This window comes from Onychostoma macrolepis, chromosome 03 (assembly GCF_012432095.1).
Source record: "Onychostoma macrolepis isolate SWU-2019 chromosome 03, ASM1243209v1, whole genome shotgun sequence".
In the NCBI taxonomy this organism is placed as follows: Eukaryota; Metazoa; Chordata; class Actinopteri; order Cypriniformes; family Cyprinidae; genus Onychostoma; species Onychostoma macrolepis.
In genome coordinates this window covers 32878702-32888180 of record NC_081157.1, presented here as the reverse complement: position 1 = coordinate 32888180, position 9479 = coordinate 32878702, and positions in this window count along the sequence as shown.

Genomic DNA, 9479 nt, shown 5'->3' with positions numbered 1-9479 from the left:
CACATTGTCATCTATTTTAGTGTGATTTGTTGAACTTGCACACTTAGGCCTATCAAGCTGGAATTAGAATTTAGTATTTCCTAGCATTTCACAAGCATTTCTGTAGCTCATGATTGTAATATTGAAAGGACCCTCATGCTCTGTAATGGGCATGTTTGTAGTGCATGTATAAACACAGAAATACCAATCCGAATAGGAAAGAATCCCGCTCCGAAATGCACTGAACTCATTCACCTCTCTCAGCTACCCACTTAAATCCCAAAGCAAACCCCTTTTTTTATAAGGGCAATTTATAAACCCCTGGCATGCACGCTTGAGGGGAGGAGGGAGGCTAAAATTCCCCTCACTCTCTTCTTAATTTAAACTTTTCACTTGTTGGACGGCTGACAAACAGGGTCTCGCTCGTTTCCAGCCGTCAGAAGCAAGGAAGTGATACAGCAGCCCCATGTCTGCGCTTCCCCAGGGGAGGGAAAGGGTGTCCAGCTCTCACCAACACCCAGCCGCCGGACTGAAAGCCGGCTCCATGCTGTTGAAATGTGAGTCTAGGAAGAGGACCCAAAAGGCAGCAAGAAAAATGAGGGACTTTTAGGGGCAGCTGTGTTTTATTAACCCAGTCATAATGCCCCTAAAAATCCTTATTGCTCTTGCAATTTTCAGCGTCCCTGAATGGACAGACATGACCGAACAGGGCTTAATGCACATGCACACGCTAATATAACAGAACGCATAACGGAGAATAAGAAAGCCTTCTTGTGAAATACTTTTCAGACCCTCCTTTTCAAATGAAGGTTCCTAATTTAGCTATTTAGATTTGTGGTCTTTGCGACACAGTCAAAGAATTGTCAAAAGATCTTGTGTAACTTAATGCGAAACACACTATATGTGGTTTATGTTAATAAGCGGTTGAGTAAATACACCCTTTCCTTTCATTAATGCAATGTACGTTTTCTCTTTCAAACCAGCTCTTTTCAAAGACGTGACTTCATTCTGTTCTGAATCGGACTGCTTTTTGTCACATCCACTAGTCAATGTCAGCCTTGTGAACACTGAAAGAAGTTCCCCTGCTTGAGGTTATGTCTTTTCAGAGTTTGTCAGGAGACCTCTGAGACAAAGTTGCATTATCAAATATCAGTTTGAGCTCATTCATTCTCCCAAACTTTCTAGTAAGTCATCCAGTTCTTCTGGACATGATTGTATTACCCTGAAGGTGTTCTTAGCTTGGGCTTGGCCAGTCAGAGCAAAACCTTCATTATCACAGCAGATTCTCTTCCTTATTATAATGTCACATGGAAATCACACTGAGAAACTCAATAAACGCTCTGTATCGTCCAGCATTTTGGTGAGGGGCAGGTAATAGCCTGCACAGAGGCTGACTCAGCTCAGAGAGGATGCATAAGGCTGTAAGCCTGTGGAATCTCGAGCTGATCTTTGAGATCGCCTGCTGTCCCACACGTCTCATTTGCACTTCGCTATTATCACAGCACGCTGGAAATGGTGCGCTTCCCTCCGGCCAGGACGTGCAAAAATAAGCCAAAGAGAAAGGCATGCTATTAAAGACTATATTAAAGCAATATTTCAGACACTTTACATATTGAAATATATATATATTATATACTGTGTACAATATAAATGATCTCTACTGTTCAACAGTTCAATAGTTTGGGCTCAATACTTTTTTTAAATTAAATTAAGACTTTTTTCAGCAAGGACACAATAACTTGATCAAAAGTGATGAAGGCATTTATAATGTTACAGAAGATTTCTATCTAAAAAAATGTTCTTTTGAACTTTCTATTTATCAGAGAATCTTAAAAACAAGATTTCCACAAAAACATTAAGCAGCACAACTGTTTTTCTTGAGCTGCACATGAGCATTTTAAAATGATTTCTGAAGGATCATGTGACACTACTGACTGAAAATTCAGCAAAAAAAAAAAGTAATTATATTTCTCAATATTGTTGTTTTACTGTATTTTTGATCAAATAAATACAGCCTTGGTGAGCATGAGAGACTATCAAAACATCCTACCGACCACAAACTTTTGAACGATAGTGCAACATTTTGCTCATTCAACTGGCTGGCTTTAATTTAAGATGCTAAGCAAATTAATTGCACAATATGCTGATTAATTACCTGCTAACAATATTTGACAAGAAAGAAAAAACAACAGATAATTCAAGAAATTTGCATTATTGTAGAAGACAAGTAAAGCACTAAATGGCATTACAAAAACTGCCTTTAAAGTAAGTATATAGTCTATTCATATCACTAAATAGCATAGCATAAATTCACAGCACCTCGTTTGTTTAATTGTTTGTTCATGTACACACAGGCAAACTGTTATGCCGTGTCTCGCTCCATTAGCGCTTTGAGCAAACAACTAATACAAATAAATAACTAATACAAAACTAATTGGTATTTAAAAAAGAAACTGTACAGCTCTAGAGGGAATCAAAGAGCACAAACATCTGAATGACAGTGTGCAAACAGAACTGAGTTTTGACATTTTGTCAGTGATACTGAAGTTCCTATACTTCCCATGGAGGACAATTAAAGCATTATGGGCTGCAGCGTTCAGGACAAATTAACTATTCAAACAGTTTAATGAGTAAGAGGTTAGAAGGGAGTTACAGTAATCTAGGTGCAGGTTCGTAAAAGCATGCTTAACAATTTCGGTAACTTTGAAGCATAAGTGAAGGACAAATAAAGGTTTGGTGGTGCAGATGAGAAAACTTGATGAGGTGCATGAAATATGGGCTTTAAATCAGAATGACAAGTCAAAAATCACACCCAGGTTACATACAGTATGTGAAGTCTTCACCTGAACATCACAGAGATGTAGTATTTCAGTTGTGTCATTGTTTAATTTAAAAGAAATGGAAGCCATCCACACATTTGGATTAAAGCCGATGTGGTATCACACATTACTTCTGTGACTGTATGTGATATTGATCAAGCTCACAGGAATATGTCTTCATAGAAAGTGATGACATGCTTGTGGTTTTATGATGCACCCAAACCCAGATTTCACACACATACATATGAATCACACTCTCGCTTTTTACAAACAAACACACATAATGACGACGAGTGAAAACTTGTTGAGCGATCCCAAATGCTCATGAATAGCGTGTGTGTGTGTGTGTGTGTGTGTGTGTGTGTGTGTGTGTGTGAGTGTGAGTGTGAGTGAGTGATTCAGCAGCTGTGTGTTGTTGAGGAGTGAAGAGGCAGTGGTCTGTGACTGGGTGGAGAAGAGTACTAGAAGGCGGTGAGCAATGAAAGGTGACACAGATCTGGTGACTCAGCACAGACACACCTCCTAAGCCACACTGACTCACAATCACAATGAGGAATTTGTTTATCTGGAAACCGTTAGATATTAATGCTTTACAGTTTGTTCACGTCCGTTCATGGCCAAATTTATTGCATTAGTTTAGTTATTATGACAGCTCTTTAGATTTTAGCATGGTGATGAATATGACAGTGTTAATGTATTTGGTCTCGGCGGAACAGATCTCCTACATTGCTGCTGCTAGTTATTGCTGTCATTGTAGATTATTGCTGCTGCTGCAAAGCAATTACAGGAACTTTCTATTGCCAATACATATGCTGATAGGGTGCTGTGGGTATTTAAGACATACTGCTGCTGCACAAGTAGCATATATAGCATATATAATAACCTGTAGCAGATCTATACAGGTGGAGCTGCATATGCAACATGAACCAATCAGCTTGTGCCAAGTTTAACACTGTGAATATCGTCAGTTTGTGTTAACGACCCATCAGTCTGCACCATCTAGAGTTTCATGACAGAGCTTGGCATTTATTTGTTACTGCTGGTTACTCGTAATAATTTTATGTGGTGCTATATATATATAGAGAGAGAGAGAGGGAGAGAGAGCTATGTGTTATTATTGTTAATTAAAATTAAAACCATAAAAACATTTTCGTTGCTTGAAATAAAATAAACTTTAACTGAAAAAGTGTTGCCACATAAAATGTATCATTTTCATTTAGTAAGTACTAAAATAACTAAAAATGAATAAAAATGAGTAAATGTGAATTTATAGAAATTACATATAGACATTTTTAAAAGACAAAAACTAATAAAAAAAAATAAATAAATAAAAACTGTACCAAAACTTTAAAATCAAAGTGAAATAAAATCTGATTCAAAATATGAACAAAAACTACAATAATATATCAATAATACAAAAATAGCTCTGTCTGAACAATAAACAGTTAAAACATATAGCATGTAAAACATATAACACTAGTGTTCTCATTATTTTTCTCTTCTTTTGAAAAACCCTGAAAAAATGATTGTTTCTATTGTCCTCATTGGTAAGTCGCTTTGGGTAAAAGCGTCTGCTAAATGGCAAAATGTGTGTGTGTGTGTGTATATCTCCCCAAAAATGCCTAAGCTAATATTTTCCATACAACAAAAGTTTGTGATTACTGCCTGTCAAGTTCATTACAATTTAAAAAAAATTTATTTACCTAATGCATTTTAAGCAAATGCAATTGTTTTAGACAAAAGTCTTATGCATATACAAGAAACCAATAAGATGTTTAAAAAATGGTGGGTATTTTTTGGTCTTTGGTCATGTTTTATCTCGCCTAGAGCACAGAGTGAGCCAGGACTGCAAAAATAGGTGCATGACGATCCTGACTTAAAATGAAGCCAGTATTTTAACAGAACACAGAACTTCAGCCTCTCAGTTGTTCAAAGTGTTGTTTCTGGTGCCTGCTACAGACACAAAATGATGTTTTCTTCTCCACAGCAGGAAGAGGCCTCAGGCCTGTAGGCACCATCCAGCACCAACTGAGTAAACTACATAAAAGCCCTAACCACAATCAAAGTACTTCTTTTCGAGTTTGCGTTTACATACTGTTGTAGTTTCACCCGGGCGTAATTGTCAAATTGTTGGCCATACATATATTTACATAGTGTGCTCATGTGTGCGGCTGTATACATACATATTCCTAGAAGCATTATTAATGTTAAGCAAACGTAACCAAGATACACAGTCTCTACTAAGCCTCTGCTGGATGGAATAAGGAGAGGGAATGCCAGAATAAATCATACACCTCGTGATTAAAATGATTCGCAAACATGCCCTGTGGTCTGTTAGACCTCCGCCAAAACTTTATGCGAACAGTGAAAGATTTGCCAGGAGAAACGAAAGATCCTATCAAATATAAGAAACAAGATGAGTAGAGGTGAAGAAATCTGCTTTTGTTAAAGTTAAAAATGAGAGAGGCAGCAGTGCTGAGATAGAAAAAGAGAAAGCAGCAGTAGAAAGATACCACAGAAAATGAAGTTATGTGCAGGAACAGACATTATATATACGATATATGACTGAAGTCCTATAGTGAACACGATACAAATGACACGTTCAGACATACCCAGCCAGCGGTCTTCAGCCTTGTGGTGTGCTCTACCACCATTTATTTTTAGTTTGAGGCAAACAATTTTCTCTGCATGTCTGTCAGGGGGGAAAATAGCCTTTTAAAGAGACAGACAAAACATCTTTTATTCAAATTGCATTTGCATCCGGCATGGATATGTCCTGTGATACCTGGACTCTACTTTCAAGTTATTTCCTGTTTGGCAAGCAAATAGAGAAGCTTTCCAAAGAGTGTCTGGCCGATCAAACATATAGACGACAGGTCAGATTAAAATGTCAAGATGAAATCAAATCAGTTTAGGAATTTTTGAAAATGACTGTGGCATAGAGTGCGGTTGAATTTAAGCACAAATTGGACTTCTTGTGTATAAAAGGGAAACTGATGAATTTATACAAGGAACAAATTTGTTTGAAAACATTATTTATCAAACGCATAATCTAATTCCATGGCATGATTTTCTCTGGGTACAAGCCTTTTAGCAAAGGCTCAATTGATCAAAAAGGGACAAAACATCTACCTGAGAACTGGGCATTTTCAAATCCTTGTGTGTTTGTAACAATTTAAATGATATGCAATATGAGCAGTCATAAACGGAGTAAGAACCGTCTGTGTGGTAAAGTCTGTCTATTGCCAAATATAAATTCCTTTTGTCAATTTTATAAGACAGATACTTTGTTAAAATATGTAAATTTCAGTCATTTTAAATACCAATCATTTCACTTAAATTGCATTACAAAATTGTGTATTACCATAATTTCATAAATGTATATTAACAATTTTCTTTTTATTCTGTAAAGCTGTTTTGTGTATAGTGAAAAGCACTATTCAAATGAAATGGAATAGAATAATTTGGAAAATTATTAAAAATGATTCAAATGAAAAGTTGGCTTGACAAAAAAGCATTGGCTTTTATGCATAATAGTTACAAATTAGTGTTGCTTGACAGTTTATATACAAACCTAAAGGAGGTCAATAAATAAGAAGACACCTGCAAGTAAAAAATTCAGAATGTCAGTATGGGTTTCCTGTGAAATTGTGATCTATGAAAGCTAATGCCTGTAAGTCAAATATCTTGGTCCTTTTTTGTCCTCAGTCATCTCAAAATAAATTATAAATGGTACAACAATTTGTAATAAATGTTTCTGCTTGCTGATATCCCTTGGATTTGACGAGACAGTTGTGTTACATTTATTTAATCTGAAGCAGATGTTTTATTATCAAACTCTATGATGAGACTAAGAATGTTGTTCTATCTGCTGAGAAGTGTGTGTTTGGGTTCGGACTTTTACTTTTTTGCATTATTTTATTGTATGTGTTTTAATTTGTGTTAAAAAAATGTTTAACAAATATGTTTACTCCATTGCAATGAATAATTCTTGCACTAAACGCCAACACAATTCATGTGCATTTTCACAGCTTGAATCAGTGCCAGAAAGGTTTAACTTGCTAAGACATTTTAAAAATCCAGGGATCACTATGTTTATCATGTCGACAATGCTTGAACCAAGTATAAATCGAGTTTTCTTGCCAAAACCACACTCTTTCACATTTGGCACAGAATTACTGTTCCATGTACATGTACACGACTGACAGCTTAAAAACAAGAGGAGCAAAATAAACCCTTCCTTAATATCATATTTAATAAGTCTAGCCTACTTGGAAACAGTATTTTTCTGAAAGTATAAATATAAAGTTCTTAGTTTTGCTAGACACAAAGTCCATTTGTATGCATTTGTGAGCTGAGTATTATCATGAACATAATTAGCTAGACTGTTCACAAAAAGCATTAATTTTGCGATCACTGTGTATATTACCATGTCACAAACGTGTTTTATTTACACATCTGTAGTAAATAGCATATTTTCAAACTTTAGATAATGTTTATATAAACGAAGACAAAACTAAATAATGATAATGCTACACTTAGCTTCAGCATGACCTCAATAATAAACATTATAAAAAATAATGTAATTTATGTCATTTGACAATCCAGCATTAATGGAGCTATGTGTTTGCTTGCTCCACCAGAGCTGTCTAGTGAAAGTGTTGATTAATTTTTGGCAAATGTGGTCGTAGACTGTAACCAATTATCAAACTGAGAGGCAGGATTCAACCTTAAATAACCCTAAGAAACAAAACACACTTTTGCTTGCACAGGCTGGATTAGTGAATTAACCACTGCCTTGACCCACTTGTGCTGAATGCTCTTTGAATGAGTACATCAGGGGAGTTGACATCTTTGTTGCAGGAAGATAAAGAGGGGCATCAGTGCCCAAATTTAGCCCATTGTGGGCCAGGCCAGCTTAGACTGGTAGAAACTGATGATGCTAAATGGACTAAATGAGAGTTTCAGACCGACCAGCACATGTACTGCACACAGGTGCAGAGAAAGGACAACTACCTATTTTATTGTGTAAAACCTTATGACCTCTCAACTTTTCATTTATATTTAAACCATTTTACAGGTTTACGAGGTTATTTATATATATATGTGTGTGTGTGTGTGTGTGTGTGTGTGTGTAATTTATTTACTTTTTTTTTTAAAATAAGTCATTACTCCAGTCTTCAGTGTCACATGATCCTTCAGAAATCATTCTAATATGCTGATTTGCTGCTCAAGAAACATTGTATATCAGCAATGTTGAAAACTGTTGTGCTGCTTAATATTTTTGTGGAAACTGTAATACATTTTTTGAGGATACTTTGATGGCTAGAAAGTTCAAAAGAACATTTATTTGAAATAGAAACTTTTATAACGTTATGAAAGTCTTTACTGTCACATTTCATCAATTTAATATGATGAAATATATTAAATTGTAATATATTGTCCTTCCATTGTCCTCATTTGTAAATCGCTTTGGATAAAAGCATCTGCGAAATGACTAAATGTAAATGTAATATGTCCTTGTCAAATAAAAGTGGTCACTTTATTTTAAGGTCCAATTCTCTCTATTAACATACCATTAACATTTTCCTCAATATACTCCTAATTTGCTGCTTATTAATAGTTAGTAAGCTAGTTGTTAAGTTTAAATATTGGGTAGGATTAGGGATGTAGAATATGGTCATGCAGAATATGTGCTTTATAAGTTCTAATAAACTACCAATATGTTAATAATAGACATGCTAACAAGCAACTAGTTCATAGTGAGAATTGGTATGGTCTCTATACTCTACAAAGTTTTATAAAAATAGTCTTAATTAATACTAATTTTTTTCTTCAACTTTTCATATACCTTTATATCTCCTTTAGTGAAGATAGAGACACAGACTATTACTTACTACTTTCTAACTATTAACTCTAAAATCTTCTACACATTATTTAATGCAGTAATGTTAGTTAATGTTCTTAATGAAAGATATTTAAAAGTCCTACCATTTTCACCTAAAAATGAAAATTCTGTCATCATTCACTCAGCTTCATGTCCTTCCAACCCTGTATGATTTTCTGTCTTCTTCAGATCACAAAAGAAGATATTTAAGTAAGCCATATAGGTTTAAAACGACATGAGGAAGAGCAAATGACAGATTTTTTTTTTTTGGCTGAACTATCCCTTTAATAGAGACAGAGGATGTTTCTGATGAAGAGGGTGGCTTAATATAGCTAGGTATTCTCAGCATCTCTCACCCCTCTCCAACAGGCCAGCGATTTGACCCACAGGATTAACAAGTCAGTGTTTATGACAGAGGCCACGGAGGAGACCCACACACACACACACATTATCCTGAGCCCGATGCTTGTGTGAAACTCAACCCATGACTCTCTAATGGAAGTTAACATCAGCATTCTAAGTGAACATGTGCTGTCAGATGCCAAAATTGTGATGACCATAATTAGCTGTTAGTTAATTTGCAATTTAAGACCGGGTATGTTTTGTAATAGATGCGAAATAAAGCCTAATGAATACATCAGCTGTTATGCAGTCAGTTTACTTCTATTTAAAGTTCCTTAGCAGAGTGATTTTCTAAATATGTGACGGACACACTGCTAAGGTGTGAGTTTCCTGACGCTAATATAAGACACAGATGAGCGGCTGCTTCTGCCAGAGCAAGACAACACATAGAA